General features: G+C 52.2%; 1 non-coding gene across 1 annotated transcript; it reads left to right on the top strand.

Moving 5' to 3' along the window:
• Positions 1-9672: 9672 nt before the first annotated feature.
• On the top strand, positions 9673-9745 carry TRNAK-UUU (transfer RNA lysine (anticodon UUU)). The gene has a single exon. It is a non-coding gene; the product is annotated as a tRNA-Lys (tRNA).
• Positions 9746-16655: the final 6910 nt, after the last annotated feature.

Here is a 16655-nt window from a genome sequence, read left to right as displayed (position 1 = left end):
TGTCCTGGAGCATATTTCTTGGAGCCTAAGGTATGTTTGCCGGATTTATTTTTTGGTGAACATCGAGAATTTTTTTCATTTAAAAATGCTTGCTTATTGTATTTTCGTTTGAGACCCAAGTCCTCTGGGGATGAATCCCAGCGCGTAGGGTTCATAATGTCACTTTTGCGCAAAGAGCCTCAGGAGTGGGCCTTTTCTTTGTAACCTAGTGATACATGCTTCAGATCAGTGGATAGTTTTTTTTCTGCTTTAGGACTATTATATGATGATCCTGACCGTGTGGCATCAGCTGAGACTGAGTTGAGACGTTTAAAACAAGGATCAGGTAATGTCGAAAAATATTGTACTCATTTTCGTCGTTGGTCCACTCAAACAGGGTGGAACGATTCTGCTCTGAAAAGTCTATTTCTTGCTGGGCTCAGTGAAAGGGTTAAAGACCTGCTAATTGCTTATCCTACACCTGAGGATTTGCAACAGGCTATGCAATTAGCTATACGGGTGGATAGAAGACTGCGTGCTAGGGTTAATGAGAGCAAATCCTCTGCTATGTCAGTTTCTGGTTATGATAATGTGTGTACTAACAGTGGTGAACCGATGGAGATTGGATCGGTGGCACCTCGCTCTCAACAAAAAGACCGTCGTTTTTCAGAAGGCTTGTGTTTCTATTGCGGAAAATCTGGTCATTTGATTAAAGGCTGTGAGCTTCGTATGAAGAAAGAAAAAAAAATGGTCAGTCACGCCCGTATTGCCTGTTTAAATTCCAAGGGTATATTTTTAGCTGCTTCCACGATTGCTCAGGAAAAATTAATGGAATTTCGGGTGTTTGTTGATTGCGGGTCTACACTGAATGTAATTGATGGGGGATTCGTGGAAAAACTCAATTTAAAACCTGAACCTTTATCATCCCCCATTGCTGTGGTTTCTGTGGATGGTTCCCCTTTGAAGAATATTACTCTCAAGGTCAGTGAATTTCCTCTCACTATTAATGGTGTTCACCATGAGAAATTGGATTTGGTAGTGTTGAATAACTTGCCTTCTCCAGTAATATTGGGTTTGCCCTGGTTAAAATTTCACAATCCTGTACTGGATTGGTCTACCAGTGAAATTAAATCCTGGAGCCATAAATGTTATGACAAGTGTTGTAACGGGCGTATTGCAGCTTTGGATAGGGGAGAATTGCCTGTTCCTATTCAGGATTTTTGGAGAGTTTTTTCTGAGAAGGAATCGCAGGTTTTGCCTCCCCATAGAGACTATGATTGTTCTATTGAATTTGTCACTGGAGCGACTCTTCCTAAAAGTCGTTTATTTAACCTTACCATTCCTGAGAGGAAGGCTTTGGAGGAATACATACAGACAAGTTTGGCCGCCGGTCACATTAGGCCCTCTAAGTCTCCTGTGGCGGTTGGATTTTTTTTTGTAAAAAAAAAGGACGGCGGTTTACGTCCTTGTCTGGATTTTCGTGAGATTAACAAAATTACGGTACGCAATCCTTACCCACTGCCATTGATTCCTGATCTGTTTAACCAGTTATTGGGGGCCAAGTGGTTCTCTAAAATTGACCTTAAGGGGGCATACAATCTGTTGCGCATGAAGGAGGGTGATGAATGGAAGACTGCTTTTAACACTCCTGTGGGTCATTTTGAGAATCTGGTTATGCCTTTTGGTCTTACTAATGCTCCTGCATTTTTTCAGAATCTGATTAATGACATCCTTAGACCTTTGATCGGTAAAAATGTGGTTGTGTATTTGGATGACATTTTGATTTATTCGCCAGATCTGGAGTCTCATTGGCGGAGCGTGCGTGAGGTATTACAGTTATTAATGGACAATTCGCTTTTTGCTAAGCTGGAGAAATGTGAGTTCGCTGTACAGAGAATTAGTTTTTTGGGCTACATTATCTCCAGCAAAGGTTTTGAGATGGATCCGGTTAAGGTTCAGGCTGTGCAGGAATGGCCTAGGCCTATTGGTTTGAAATCGATACAGAGGTTTTTGGGTTTCGCCAATTACTACAGAAAATTCATAAAAAATTTCTCTAGTATTGTCAAACCTCTGACTGATCTCACCAGGAAAGGTGCTGATGCGGTTCAGTGGTCTTCTGAGGCCATTGAAGCTTTTGTGTATCTCAAGGAGAGGTTCACCTCTGCTCCCATCCTTATGCAGCCTGATGTTACTAGGCCGTTTTTGGTTGAGGTTGATGCTTCCTCTGTGGGGGTTGGCGCAGTATTGTCTCAGGATAACGGGGATGGATTACATCCCTGTGCCTTTTTTTCAAAAAAATTTTCGGAGACTGAACTGAATTACGATATTGGTAATCGGGAATTATTGGCTATTAAACTCGCATTTGAACACTGGCGCCACTTCTTGGAAGGTGCGGAATTTCCCGTTCAGGTTCTTACGGATCATAAAAATCTGATATATCTTGATGCTGCCAAGCGCCTGAATGCCCGTCAGGCTAGGTGGGCACTGTTTTTCTCGCGGTTTAATTTCTCCGTTACTTACATCCCTGGTACTAAGAATGTTAAGGCGGATGCCTTGTCTCGCAGTTTTTCTCCCATAGTCGGTGCTGAGAAAGAGGAGAACATTTTACAAGAAGGTGTTGTGATAGCTGCTTTGGACTCCGTTTTGGAAGATGAGATTCTTAAAGCTCAGGAGAATGCCCCATCTAACACTCCTCATAGGAGGTTGTTTGTGCCTGGGACCTTTAGGAGAGATTTGTTTGTTGAGTGTCACGAATCTCGGTTGGCAGGTCATCCCGGAATCTCTGAGACCAAGAGACTGGTGGGTCGCAGTTTTTGGTGGCCTGGATGGCAGAAGGAAGTCATTAAGTGGGTGCGCCAATGTACTATATGTGCTAGATCTAAGTCCTCACATACTCCTGCTGCGGGGTTGCTTTGTCCTTTGGAGGTCCCCAGTGCTCCTTGGACACATTTGGCTATGGACTTTATAACTGACCTTCCCTCCTCTGAGGGTTTTACTGTCATCTGGGTGGTCGTGGACCGTTTTAGCAAGATGTGTCACTTGGTTCCCTTCGTCAAACTGCCCTGCGCTAAAACTCTCGCTAAGGCCTTTGTCAAGGAAATTGTTAGACTTCATGGCGTTCCTACTGACATTGTTTCTGATAGGGGTCCTCAGTTCGTGGCTCGTTTTTGGCATGCCTTTTGTGACAGGTTGGGAATTCATTTGTCGTTTTCGTCCGGATATCATCCTGAATCTAATGGCCAGACAGAAAGGAAAAACCAGGATGTTGAGCAGTTCTTGCGTTGTTTTGTGGCAGACAATCAAGAGGGGTGGTCTGAGTTTCTGCCATTTGCCGAATTTGCTCTGAACAATCATACATCTTCTTCTGCTGGTTGTTCGCCTTTTTTTTGTTGTTCTGGGAGACATCCGTCGTTTGGGTCGTTCTCCAAGTTGGGATCTGCCGTGCCTGAGGAGGAGAATTTTTCCGGTGATTTGGAAAGAGTTTGGACGGATGTGCGTGGTAATCTTCAGGAGGCCAACAGAAAATCTAAAGACTACTTTGATAGGAAACGACAGGAGGTTTTGTTCGCTGTTGGTGACATGGTTTGGTTGTCCTCTAGGAATCTGCGGTTGAGGATTCCTTCTAAGAAATTGGGTCCCAAGTTTGTAGGGCCCTTTAAGGTGCTTCAGGTTGTCAACCAATCTGCTGTTAGGTTGGAGGTTCCTACCTCCTGGAGAATTAATCCGGTCTTTCATGTCTCTCTGTTAAAAAAAGCTGTTGTGTCGGATGGTGACGCCTCTGCCTCTGTTCCTCCGGTGGTGGAGGACGGGGAATATGAAATTTCTCGCATCCTTGACTCTAGACGGTATAGAGGTAGTTTGCAGTATCTTGTGGCCTGGAAAGGTTTCGGACCCGAGGATAACTCTTGGGTGAGGTCAGATGATGTTTCCGCGTCCAGACTTATCAGAGCGTTTCACAGGAGATTTCCTGATAAGCCTGGTCCTAGGGGATCCGGAGGATCCTCTTAGAAGGGGGGGTACTGTTAGAACCTTGCTGTTAGGTTTTTTTTCCTTTGCTGGTCACATGACCTTGTTGGCCTATTTAATCCTGCTCCGCCCTTCTGGCTTTGCTGGACTTCATTGTATATCTACTTTCTAGCTAGCCTGTGCTCTGTATCTAACTCTGTTAGTTTGCTTGGTCTACGGACCTCTATGTTCTATCTATTTTGTTTGTTCATCTGTCTGCTACTATTTCTGTTAGGAGGTGTCCCATATTCCTCCCAGTCCTTAGTACTTGTAGGGATTCCCTCCTCACATCTATAGGTCTCCGTACAGACTAGATTAGGACTTTAGCAGGTCTGATCGCAGGATCAGGTTCCCTGTTACATCGTAGGGATTCAGCTGAGTCTTATAGTAGGGACAGATCTCCTCTCTTTCCTTAGCTTTGGTAGCAGAACATAACACTAGGTACTGGACCTTTGGTTTCAGCAGGTGGCACTTCGATGGTTTCACCTTCAGGCCATAGCCTGCCAGGGCTTCGAACACCTCAGCCAGGTGCTTGAGATGGTCCTCATAGGTCTTCGAATAGACGATCACGTCGTCCAGGTAAAGGAGGACCGTCTCGAAGTTTCGGTGCCCTAGACAGCATTCCATCAGCCGCTGGAAGGTCCCTGGTGCGTTGCAGAGCCCGAAAGGCATACAGTTGAATTCGCTCAGTCCCATCGGGGTGGTGAAGGCGGTCTTCTCCTTGTCAGCCTCTGCCACAGGAACCTGCCAGTACCCGCTAGTAAGGTCCAAAGTAGAAAAGAAGTTAGCAGATTTTAGTGCGGCTAAAGACTCTTCTATTCTAGGCAGCGGATATGCGTCTTTGTGGGTGATACGGTTGATTTGTCTATAGTCCATGCACATTCTCATGGTGCCGTCTTTCTTTTTGACCAGAACCAAGGGGGCTGCCCAGGGGCTACAGCTGTCTCTAATGACCCCAGCTTCTTTCATCTCCCTTAGCATACCCTTGGCGTTCTGATAATGTGCAGGGGGTACAGGTCTGTGCCTCTCTTTTATTGGTGGATGGCTCCCTGTGGGGATGTGGTGTTCTATCCCTTTTACTCTGCCGAAGTCTAGCGGGTGCTTACTAAAGACTCTCTCGTACTCCTGTACCACCCGGTAGACTCCTTGTTTTTGGTGCAGGGGAGTGGAGTCAGCACCCACGTGGAGTTTCTGGCACCAGTCCTCCTTTTGTTTCTGGGAGCCATTACCCTCCGCCGGTGGAGATGGAGGCAAGGGTTCCACGGCCCTGATAGCTTTGTGTTCGACGACAAACAGTTTGGCGAGTGTAGCGTACCTGGGTAAGTGTACTTCCCTCTCCCCAATGTTGAGGATGCGGACGGGCACCCTCCCATGACGGACATCAACCACCCCCCGGGCTGTCAAAATGGTGGGCCTGCTGTCTGAGTACACGGGTTCTACCATGGCTTGGTAGTCTCTACCTCTCAACCCGATTGCAGTCCGACACCAGATCATCATTTCACTTTTGGGAGGCATGGAAATGGGGAATGGGTCACTCATTCTTACGCTACCGATCTCACCACCAGACAGTTCTACCTGCTGCCGTCTCATCAGGGCTTTTATCTCCTTGTTGAGGACTCTCTGTTGGCTGGAACTAGCATTCACCGCCACCTGTTGTAGAATTACAATTACCTCTGAAAGACAATTTTCAATTATGTTAGTACCCACAGTTATTTTAGGGTGACTTTCATGACGGTCAATGTCCACAATAATCACTCCCTGTGCCGGCAGTTCAACTTTACCAATTTTAATGGTCATCTCCTTGAACCCCATCTGCGGCACGGGTAAGCCATTACTGGCGATGATGCTCAAGTTACTGTCTGGATACCGTGTGATATCAGCATCAGTCCAATACTGCTTAAAAAGTACATAAGGGATTGTGGTTACTTGCGACCCAGTATCCAGCAAGGCGCTCATGGGGATACCGTCCAGCACCACGGGTAAAACCGGGCGCCCCCCAACGTACTTATCACGCCAATTATAAGGGCCTGGTGATCTTATGCCTGGGGGTCGGCCCTCCGCCCCAGGTTGGACCCGTTTAAATTACAGTACCTGGAAATGTGTCCGGGCTGGTTGCAACGACGGCAAATGGGCTGTCCATCCTCTGCGTAGCGGTCTGTGGGCCTCCCTCGGAACGACGGGATCCTCCTCTGTCGACGCCACGGGACATCCTCCGGACTTGAAGCCAGCTCGATGGGTCTTGACGGGTCCACTTGCAACGCCTGGACGGTCCTGGTCAACGCCGCGACGCTCCTGGTTAGCTCCTGGACTTGGTGGTGCAGGCCTTTCGACGGGGCTTGGTTCAGGGCCTGTGCATCAGCCTCCACGGAGTCCATAGAGGAGGGCGCCGCCTCCTGGTGGTAGGTGATAGCAGGGCGCCGGGGGTTTATAGCGCTACTGGTTGCAGATTCACGGAGCACCCTTATGGCCCTGTCCTTAAATTGGGCAAAGGTCAGGTCGGGGTTCTGAAAGAACATGAGGCGCAGTTGGGCCCTGTGGGCGCTAGATAGCAGACCTTCTATGAATTGTTCTGTTAGCAGTTTGTCCGTTTCCTGCACACTGCCAGGGTCAGTTTGTTGAATAGCCCTCAAGGCTTCCTGCAGATTTAGGGCATAGTCTCTGATGCTGTCCTGTGCCCGCTGCTTACATCCATAGAACCTCATTTTAATTTCAGCGGAGGTACGTGTGTCAAAGGTACCCCGCAGCCGGGCCAGAATACCCTTCACAGTCCTTTTCTCCTCAGTGGGCCATGATTTTACCTCCCGCTGGGCTGCGCCAGTTAACTGCCCTGTTAATATGCTGACCTTCTGTTCCTCTGTCAGGGGGTAAACGTGGAACAAACTGTATAGCCTTTCCTTGAAGTCAGTTAGGGCATGGGGCTCCCCTGAGTATTTGGGCAGCCAGGCCGCTCCAGGGATGTAGGGCAGGGAAAAGGGCATCACCGCTGCTGCAGCTGCGTTGGTGGTAGTGGGCGCCTCTGTGTCCGACATCTTCCTTCCCCCCTAGTCAAGCGTGGCCTACCTTCCGACGATCCTCTTCTGTAGGCCGCGGCTCCGCTGCTGCTGCTATGGACGAGAACCTGGCGTCGCGTCCTGATGACGTCAGCGTCGCTGTCTCTCCCTTCCAGGACCTTGCGCAGCGTCGGTGCGTGGGGCGGAGCTTCGGATCTCGCGCGGTTTTGACGTCCACGCCCCTCTTCTTCCCGCGCGGCGTCCTGAAGATGGCGTCCGATGGCGGGAAGCAGCTGCGGATGGCGGGAAGACGGCGGGAAACAGTCCAAGATGGCGTCTAATGGCGGGAATCGGCTCCGGATGGCGGGAAACGACTCCACAGGTAAGTTACAAAAGTCTTTTTCAGGCACGCAGTACCCGGTGGTTGCGGGCACGAAATCCTGCCTACTACGCCAAAGCTGACTCGCCCCCTGGGCCGTGGGGCACTCGGATCCGGGCAATAGGGGGAACGATGGGAGTAGTAGTGGCAACCCGGTTCCGTGGCTCAGGGTGGTCAGGCCAGTGGTAGTCCGTTATATTGATTATGTCCGACTACGCCACCCGTGGATTGCGGTTATTAGGAACCGCCGCTGCATGCAGACCGCTGGGGCTGATGAGGTGTGCAGCTATGGTAGTGTGACTCCCCACGGGAAGAGTGCGGCCCCAGGGCAGTATAGTGGATGGTGGGAGTGATCGTAGTGCTGGAGGAGCAAGGAGCACACAGACAACAGGTTGCAGTCCAGGGTCTTTACTAAACAGGTAAACTGACCCACAAACAGTCCCAGCTAGGAGGGGACCCGGATATCTGAGAGCAACGGGGAAATTGGCCCTGGTCAGGGTGAGGGTGTAGGCCTACCGTGCTTTCTCCTCTTTATAGGGTAACAGTCCACGTTTCCGAGCTTTCCATGCTTTCTCGCCTGTATGGCCTGCGACGTGGGTTCCTTTCTGCTCCCAGCCTTGTACGGCTTTACTGGTCCCTTCGGTTGTGGCAGGGCCTCCAGGCTTCTTAGGCCAAGGAATGTACAGTCCCTTGCGGACTGGTTCTCTGCTGGGGGATGTGGAATCCTTCCAGCCTCAGACACCAAAGTCTGGTAAAGTAAGTCTTTTCTCTGCCAAGACAGGCTCTCTTCGCCTCTTGTCTCTGGCTTGTGGCTCTCTCCTCCTGCCACACTTCCTCTTAGGTGCAATCAACTTTCTGTCCCTGCTCCACTCTGGGACACGTCTCAGAGCTGAGACAGGCAATCCAGTTCTCCCTAACCCTGTCCCCAGTACCAGCTTTTATAGGGGCAGCCTGCTCCCCCTACTGGCCTGAGACAGGAGGCATTGCATGCTAATGTTCCCCTAACCAGAGAACCTCCCCCTTGCTCTCAGACACAGCTTTATTACACTTTGTGGCATCCAGGCCAGGGTGACACAGCAGCGTGAGTGGATGATGAGAGTTGTGGTGCAAGGGTGCAGCAGAAACTACTCAGAGTCTTTGCAGTGCAGTCCAGGGTCTTTACTCATAGTTGTTAATCCAGATTATTACGGCCGGTCATAATCTCCCGCGTCGTACTGTGTTCGCCAAGTGAGGGGCTCGGCCGACTCCCAGATATCTTTGGAGTACTTATCAGGACCCCCTTCATGTGTCCTTTCTCTGGCTCTTCGTGCTTCACACCTTACACCGCTTCTGTCCAGCTGCCTCGGGTCTTGGCGGGCGACGTGTGTTCCGTCCCCTGGACCCTATGTGGTCCCTTCCTAGCGTGGACTGTGAGGGGCTGTGACACATGCAATGCCACAGCCTCCGGTGACTAGCTGAGTGTGGTTTCTGCCTCCACTAGTTAAGGGAACCGGTTCCCTGTCTTGGCCTGACCCCCCTACCTCCAGGTAGCGGCGGGCGTACGGTCGGCTTGCTGCATGGCCCGTACCTCTGGGGTCCCTTCACTCCTTCTCCTGGAGCCTTTCCTGCTCCCTCTCCTCTCTGCTCTTTCTCTTCTCAGTCTTGGGCCTCTCAGGCTAGGCTCGCCTCCTGGAGCAGAGCTCCACAGAGCCCTGCTCTTTCACTTCTCCCCTCTGACTGAACACACTTCCTAAGATGGCTCCCCTCTTTATACTCCTACTCAGTGCACCCAAGATCTGCACTCTCCATCCACACACCACTGGGTTCCCCCTTTCCTAGGTGACCCCTCCCCACTCCTGCCAGGTATCAGGGACAATTGTGCTCTCCCGTGGGAGCATTGTCGCCCTGTCCCCTGGAAATGTGGTGTAATGCATGCAGGTGTCAGGGTCCTGAGCCATACTCCATCCTTACCTGAGAGTGAGATATCGCACATCTGGGTGAGATGCAATACCTCTGTAGCGACCGAACCCTCTGGGTGCTACACTAGCATCCGTCCTCACTCTCCAGTTTATTATAAGTCTCTAATATCATCCTCCCCTACCCCCAAGTCATTACAAGTCCCTGATGACGTCCTCCCTCCTATTCAATCGTTGCCTCTTATGGGATCATCTCTGCATTGCTGGACAGGTCTGGAATACAGAAGAGACGGTTCCCTTCCAGGACGTAGAAACCAATGGACAGAACGTATAGTGGTGAGTGGTGATAGTCTGTAACCAGAAAGGAGGAGCAGACGGCCGATAATACAGGAGAAAGTCATTGTGTCAGTGATCGTGTACAGAAGCCCGGATAGCTCAGTCGGTACAGCATCAGACTTTTAATCTGAGGGTCCAGGGTTCAAGTCCCTGTTCGGGCGGAAGCTTTTAATTAATGAATATTCAAACAATATTTCATGGGACAGATACAGATTTGTGAACGCAGGCACAGTATGGAGGATAAGGTCACATGTACTGTTTGTTACATTGTCGCTTTAAGGAATGTATAAATAGCTGAAGAAGCCGACCCCAGAAATTGCTATTGTGACACCCCAGGGGTCTGGTTGCCACAGTGATAGAGATATTACGTCTGAGAGCAGGTGGGAGGTCTCTTGGTCAGGGATCCTATGCATGCCACACCTCCTGCCCAGTCCTGGGAGGGGAAGAACTTCCCCTATATAAACCTAGGGCTGAGGCAGGGTTGGGGAGTAGAGAAGAAGTAGAGACAGAGAAGCAGATATAGGAAAAGAACATCAGGAGCTCTGTGGGAACAGTGCTACAAGGAGTCAGGGGCTGGCAGCTGCAGAGCTCGCCCTGACTGAGAAGTATCACCGGACCCGGAGTCCGAGGCTGTGGGGACTAATCTCTACCCAGCAGCAGAAACCGACCGGCAGGGGATTGCAGGTCCTCTGGCCCAGAAACCCGAAGGCACGGTCACACGCGTGGGACCAGCACCGCCATCGTGGAGCGGAAGCCATTAGAAGGCCCCGAGTCACCGGCCATACGGGTGAGCACCACACGGTACACTCAGGGACGTGGGCTACTTTTACCCGCCTCTAGCAAGGTAGCCAGAAGAGTACAGTTAGTTGGGAAGGCCTACAACTCCGCCTGGCCAGGGGAGATCCCATCTGCTCAAGGACTGACCAGGCCCCGATTGCTAGCAAGTACTCTGGGAGGGTCTATCTTTGTCACCAGTAAAGACCCTGAACTACACCGCATCGTCTCTGAGTGGTTCCTGCTACCCCCATCATCCACGTCGGCTGCCCTGAGGCCATACCCCTCCCGTTGGGGGTTATACCATCCACGCTGCACCATCCTTCCACCGGCCTCAGCGGTCTGCCCTGCAGCGGCAGCTCCATAGCTGCATTCAACGGGTGGCGTAGTCATCCACCATCTACTGCTAATAGACTGCCACTTAGTCTGACTCCCTGGGCACGGACCGGGTCACCGCCACGAGACTACTACCCCCATCTGATCCGGCTCCGGGTAGGCTCCCGCGTGCGCAACGCTGCGCGACTCAGGCCCAGGGGCGCGTCAACTTTTGGCGTAGTCGGCAGGATTTCGTGCCCGCAACCACCGGGTACTGCGTGCCTGAAAAAGAGACTTTTGAAACTTACCATCCGTGAAGTTTTCCCGCCATCCGGCGCCATCTTCAGCCTTCTTCCCGCCATCCGTGAAGATTCCCGCCATCCGGCGCCATCTTCGGCCTTCTTCCCGCCATCCGTGGAGTTTTCCCGCCGTTGGCCGCCATCTTGAGGACGCCGCGCGGGAAGAAGAGGGGCGTGGACTCCGAAAGCGCGCGAGAACTGAAGCCCCGCCTCACGTCCGGACGTTGCGTAAGGTCCTGGAAGGAGCCCAGCAGACGCCGACGTCACAGGAGCGCGACGGAAGGTCCTCAACCCTGACGATCCACTGCGGAGCCGCGGCCTACGGAAGAGGATCATCGCAAGGTAGGCCACGGTCCACTAAGGGGGAGAAGGATGTCGGATACGGAGGAGAGCTTCACCGCTTCAACCCCCGCCAGCGCCACCGCTGTTGCGGTCATGCCTTTCACCATGCCCTATATCCCGGGGGCAGCCTGGCTACCCCAGTACTCAGGGGAGTCCCATACCCTGCATGACTTTAGAGAAAAGCTGGATAGCCTCTTCCAGGTGTACCCCCTCACAGAGGAGCAAAAAGTGAGCATCCTGGTGGCCCAACTAACCGGGGCAGCCCAAAGGGAGGTAAAGTCCTGGCCACCTGGGGGGAGGACTGTCGCGGGGATACTAACCCGGCTGAGGGACACCTTTGATACCCGCACCTCAGCCGAGATCAAGCTTAGATTCTACGGGTGCAAACAGCGGGCACATGAGAGTATAAGGGACTATGCCCTGAACCTACAAGAGGCCCTGAGAGCCATTAAGCAGACCGACCCTGACGGCGTGGGAGACGAGGACAGGCTGTTGACTGAACAATTTATAGAGGGTTTATATTGCAATGCCCACCGAACCCAGTTGCGGGCAATGGCCTTACAGGACCCTCATCTGGGATTTGCACAGTTCAAGGACAGAGCCATCCGGGTGCTTCGAGAACCGGCACCCGGTGGCGTTGTGACCCACAGACGCCCCACTACCACTTACCACCAGGAGGCGGCGCCCTTGTCGGCAGGGTCTGTGGGAGCTGATGCGCAGGCTTTGAACAATGACCCGGCTCCAGACCTGCACCATCAGGTCCAAGAGCTAGCTAAAAGCGTTGCTGCGCTAACCCGAACTGTGCAGTCTTTACAGGTTTCCACTCCAGGGAAGATCCAGCTGGCATCCGGACTGGAGGACATCCTGTGGCGTCGACCAAGGAGGACCCCACCGGCCAGAGGAAGACCCAGCGACCGATACAACGAGGACGGACGACCCATCTGCCGCCGCTGCAATCAACCCGGACATATGGCAAGGTACTGTCCTTTAAACTGGCACAACCTGGGGTAGAGGGCCAACCCCCAGGAAAAAGATCACCAGGCCCATCGAACTGGCGCGACAAATATGTGGGAGGACGTCCGGTCTTACCCGTGGTACTGGATTGCATTCCTATGAGTTCCCTGCTGGACACCGGGTCACAGGTCACCACCATCCCGTACGTGCTCTTCAAGCAGTACTGGAATGACTCGGATATCACCCGCTACCCTGACGACGACTTGAGTATCATCGCCAGCAATGGTCAGCCCGTGCCACAGATTGGATTTAAAGTGGTGACCATTAAAATCGGTAGAGTCGAATTGGCGGCACAGGGACTGATCATTGTAGACATTGACAAACACGAGAGTCACCCAAAGATAACTCTAGGAACTAATGTAATTGAAAATTGTCTTGCAGAGGTGATTTTCCTTTTACAGCAGGTTGCCAAGAACGCCAGCTCCGGCCAGCAGCGAGTGCTCCAGAAAGAGATCCGGGCACTGATGCGACGGCAACAGCTAGAACTCTCCGGTGGTGAGATTGGTAGCGTGCGAATGTGTGACCCTTTCCCTATTGCCATGCCCCCAAAAAGTGAAATGATGATTTGGTGCCGGGCAGCTATTGGTCTGAGAGGTAGAGATTACCAGGCAATGGTAGAACCAGTTTACTCAGATAGTAGGCCCACCATTTTGACAGCACGGGGGGTGGTCAATGTACGCCATGGGAGGGTGCTCGTTCGCATAATAAATATCGGGAAGAGGGAAGTGTACCTGCCCCGGTATGCCACGCTAGCCAAATTGTATACCATCAATCAAGATTCCATACAGTCCGTTGAACCCTTGCCTCCATCTTCCCCGGAGGAAGGTAACGGCTCTAAGAAAACGATGGAGGACTGGTGTCAGCAACTACATTTGGGTACTGACTCCACTCCCTCACACCAGAAACAGGGAGTCTATCGGGTGGTTCAAGAGTACGAGAGAGTGTTTAGTAAACACCCGTTAGACTTCGGGCGAGTCAAGGGGGTAGAACACCACATCCCCACGGGAGACCATCCTCCCATAAAAGAGAGGTATCGACCCGTACCCCCTGCACACTACCAACACGCCAAGGGGATGCTTAGAGACATGAAGGAGGCTGGGGTGATCAGGGATAGCTGTAGCCCCTGGGCAGCTCCACTAGTCTTAGTCAAAAAGAAAGACAACACCATGAGGATGTGTGTAGATTACCGGAAAATCAACCGTATCACACACAAGGATGCGTACCCCTTACCAAGGATAGAGGAGTCTTTGGCTGCTTTAAGATCTGCTAACTTCTTCTCTACCTTGGATCTCACTAGTGGGTACTGGCAGGTTCCTGTAGCAGAGGCGGACCGGGAGAAGACCGCATTCACCACCCCGATGGGACTTAGCGAGTTTACCTGCATGCCGTTCGGACTCTGCAACGCACCAGGAACCTTCCAACGATTAATGGAGTGCTGTCTGGGCCACAGAAACTTCGAGACGGTCTTGTTGTACCTGGACGATGTCATCGTATATTCCAAGACGTATGCGGACCACCTGAAACACCTGGCGGAAGTGTTCGAAGCTCTGGCAAGCTACGGCCTAAAGGTGAAACCCTCCAAGTGCCACCTCCTGAAACCAAAGGTGCAGTACCTGGGACACGTGGTGAGCGCTGACGGAGTGGCTCCCGACCCCGATAAGATCACCGCAATTAAGGAATGGCCAAGTCCCTCCAGTGTAAAAGAAGTGCGGCAGTTCCTCGGGTTGGTAGGCTATTACCGCAGATTCATCCCCGGTTTCACCAAAAAGGCAGCTCCTATGCAGGACCTCCTGATAGGCCAGTCCCGGAAGGCCAAGAACCAGAAGCCACCCTTCAGATGGGAGAAGTTAGAAGAAGAGTCCTTCCGCCAGCTGAAGATGGCCCTCACGGGGGATGAAATCCTGGCGTACCCTGATTACAGCCAGCCCTTTATCCTCTACACCGACGCAAGTAACATCGGGCTAGGAGCCGTGCTGTCCCAGATCCAGCAGGGGAAAGAACGAGTAATCGCTTACGCCAGCCGAAAACTGCGACCCACCGAAAGAAACCCTGAGAATTACAGCTCATTTAAGCTAGAGTTCCTGGCAGTGGTGTGGGCAGTCACCGAACGCTTTAAGCACTACCTCGCTTCTTCCCCGTTCATCGTGTACACGGATAACAACCCGTTGACACACCTGGACACGGCAAGACTCGGTGCCCTAGAGCAGAGATGGATGGCCCGTCTGTCCAACTACGAGTTCACAATCAAATACCGGGCAGGACGCTCCAATACCAACGCGGACGCCCTGTCCAGGATGCCAAACCTACCGGACGTAGGAGAAGATCCAGAGGGACTGGAAGAAGTTGAACTCCCCGCGTTCCACCGTCATGGGACTATCCAGTATTCCCATCGGGTAAAGAGTAAGCAAGCCGCTACGTTTAACCCCTTGCCTCACTACAACTGGGAGGAAACGCAAGACAGTGACCCTGCCGTCCGACTGGTGAAGGAGATGCTGACTCGGCCAGAGGCTCGCCTTGACCCAGACGCTCCGGAGGAAGCCAAGCAACTATGGGCTGAGAAGAGTCGACTGTTCCTTTACAAGGGGAAGTTGTGCCGCAGAATGGTTAACTCCCGGACGCATGAACTAATCTGGCAAGTAGTGGTGCCACGAAGAGACGCAGCCATGGTGATGGAGGCATACCACGACGGGGCTGGACACTTCGGATGGAAGAAGCTGGAGTTCCTGCTGCGCGAGCGGTTTCACTGGGTAGGCATGAGGGGAACCATCGAGAGGTGGTGCAGAGACTGTGGCCCGTGCAACCTAAGAAGGAAGGACCGTGCCAGCCAGAAGACTCCCCTGCAGTCCATCGTCACCCGGCAGCCGTTGGAACTGGTAGCCTTGGATCATGTAAAACTGACCCCAAGCAGAAGTGGCTACGTCTACGCACTAACCATCGTGGATCACTATTCCCGGTTCTTGGTTGTCGTCCCCGTCAAGGACTTAACAGCTCGAACAGCAGCTAGAGCCTTCCAGCAGCATTTCTGCCGTCCACACGGGTACCCGGACCAAGTGTTGACAGACCAGGGACCTGCCTTTGAAGCGGAGGTCTTCCAAGAATTCTGCACTCTGTATGGCTGCCGGAAGATAAGGACAACACCCTATCATCCGCAAACTAATGGACTTTGTGAGAAAATGAACCAGGTGGTAATGGATCTTCTGAAAACGTTGCCCCTGGAAGAACGCAGTCTGTGGCCTGAGAAGCTGCCCGATCTGGTGGACCTATACAACCACATCCCGGTAGGTTCCACCAACTGTACCCCGGCTTACCTAATGAGGGCGAGACCTGGTAAGTTACCTGTTGACCTGGAAATGGGAGTCCTGACACCCGAGGACACTTCACCAGAAGCAGACTGGGACACAGAGAGGCAGCAGCAGTACCGGAGAGTACAGGAGAGTGTGGAGCGAAGTCTCTGTCAGGCTAGGGAAAGACAAGAGAAAACTTACAACCAGTATGCTCCCGCTGTTCCCCTGGTACCCGGAGAGCAGGTCTTGAAGAGAAAAAGACGGCTCCACAAGTTGGACGACCAGTGGGAGAAGGACCCGTACACCGTACTGCCCTCAAGCCACGACAACCCAAAGGTCTGTACCATCAGTAAAGACGGAGGGGAAACCACGACCATTGTATCCCGGGATCACCTGAAGAAGTGTCCCGAACAGCTACGGAACCCTGAAGAGGAACAAGAAGACCCTCGACCCGTAGAGGAAAGGGAAGACATGGTTAGTACTGTGCTCGGAGACTTCCCTCGGTCTTGGACTCAAGTCAATGGCGCAGTTGTGGTACCCGTACTCACCTTCCTCCAACCAGCATCCCAAGCACCTACGGAGCGAAAGGTAGAGCTGGAAGAGCAGCCGGTCCAGGAGGCAGAAGACTCCACACAAGCAGAACAGGAGGATCAACCCTCTGCTTATAGTGAGCCTGCCGTACCCCTAGTGAGCCAAGGAGCCGGTAGACAGCTGCCCAGTTTACCCTTGACAGCTCCTACACCCTGTAGTTCAGGGCTAGACAGTCAGCTCCGTAGGTCCACTAGGGCCACTAGAGGCCAGTTACCCGCACGTTGGAGGATTTGAAGTGTATAAATTGTTTTATTTGTGGTTACCTGTTTTTCTTGTTGCTTGTGTATAATTATGTGTTTCTAGTTGTTTATAGGAGTCTTTGGTGGATTTACCGGGAATCCTGTGTACATAGTTGGAGCGTAACCCAGGACGGACTAAAGACTGTTAAGGACTCGGGGTAGGACAGACCCCTACCTGGTTACGTCTCCCTGTTTGGTGAAATGGACACCTTG

This window comes from Phyllobates terribilis, unplaced genomic scaffold (assembly GCF_046119375.1).
Source record: "Phyllobates terribilis strain yellow unplaced genomic scaffold, ASM4611937v1 Scaffold_11__3_contigs__length_659146591, whole genome shotgun sequence".
NCBI lineage: Eukaryota > Metazoa > Chordata > Amphibia > Anura > Dendrobatidae > Phyllobates > Phyllobates terribilis.
The sequence above is the reverse complement of the archived record's forward strand: the minus strand, read 5'-3'. Positions and strand labels throughout refer to the sequence as shown.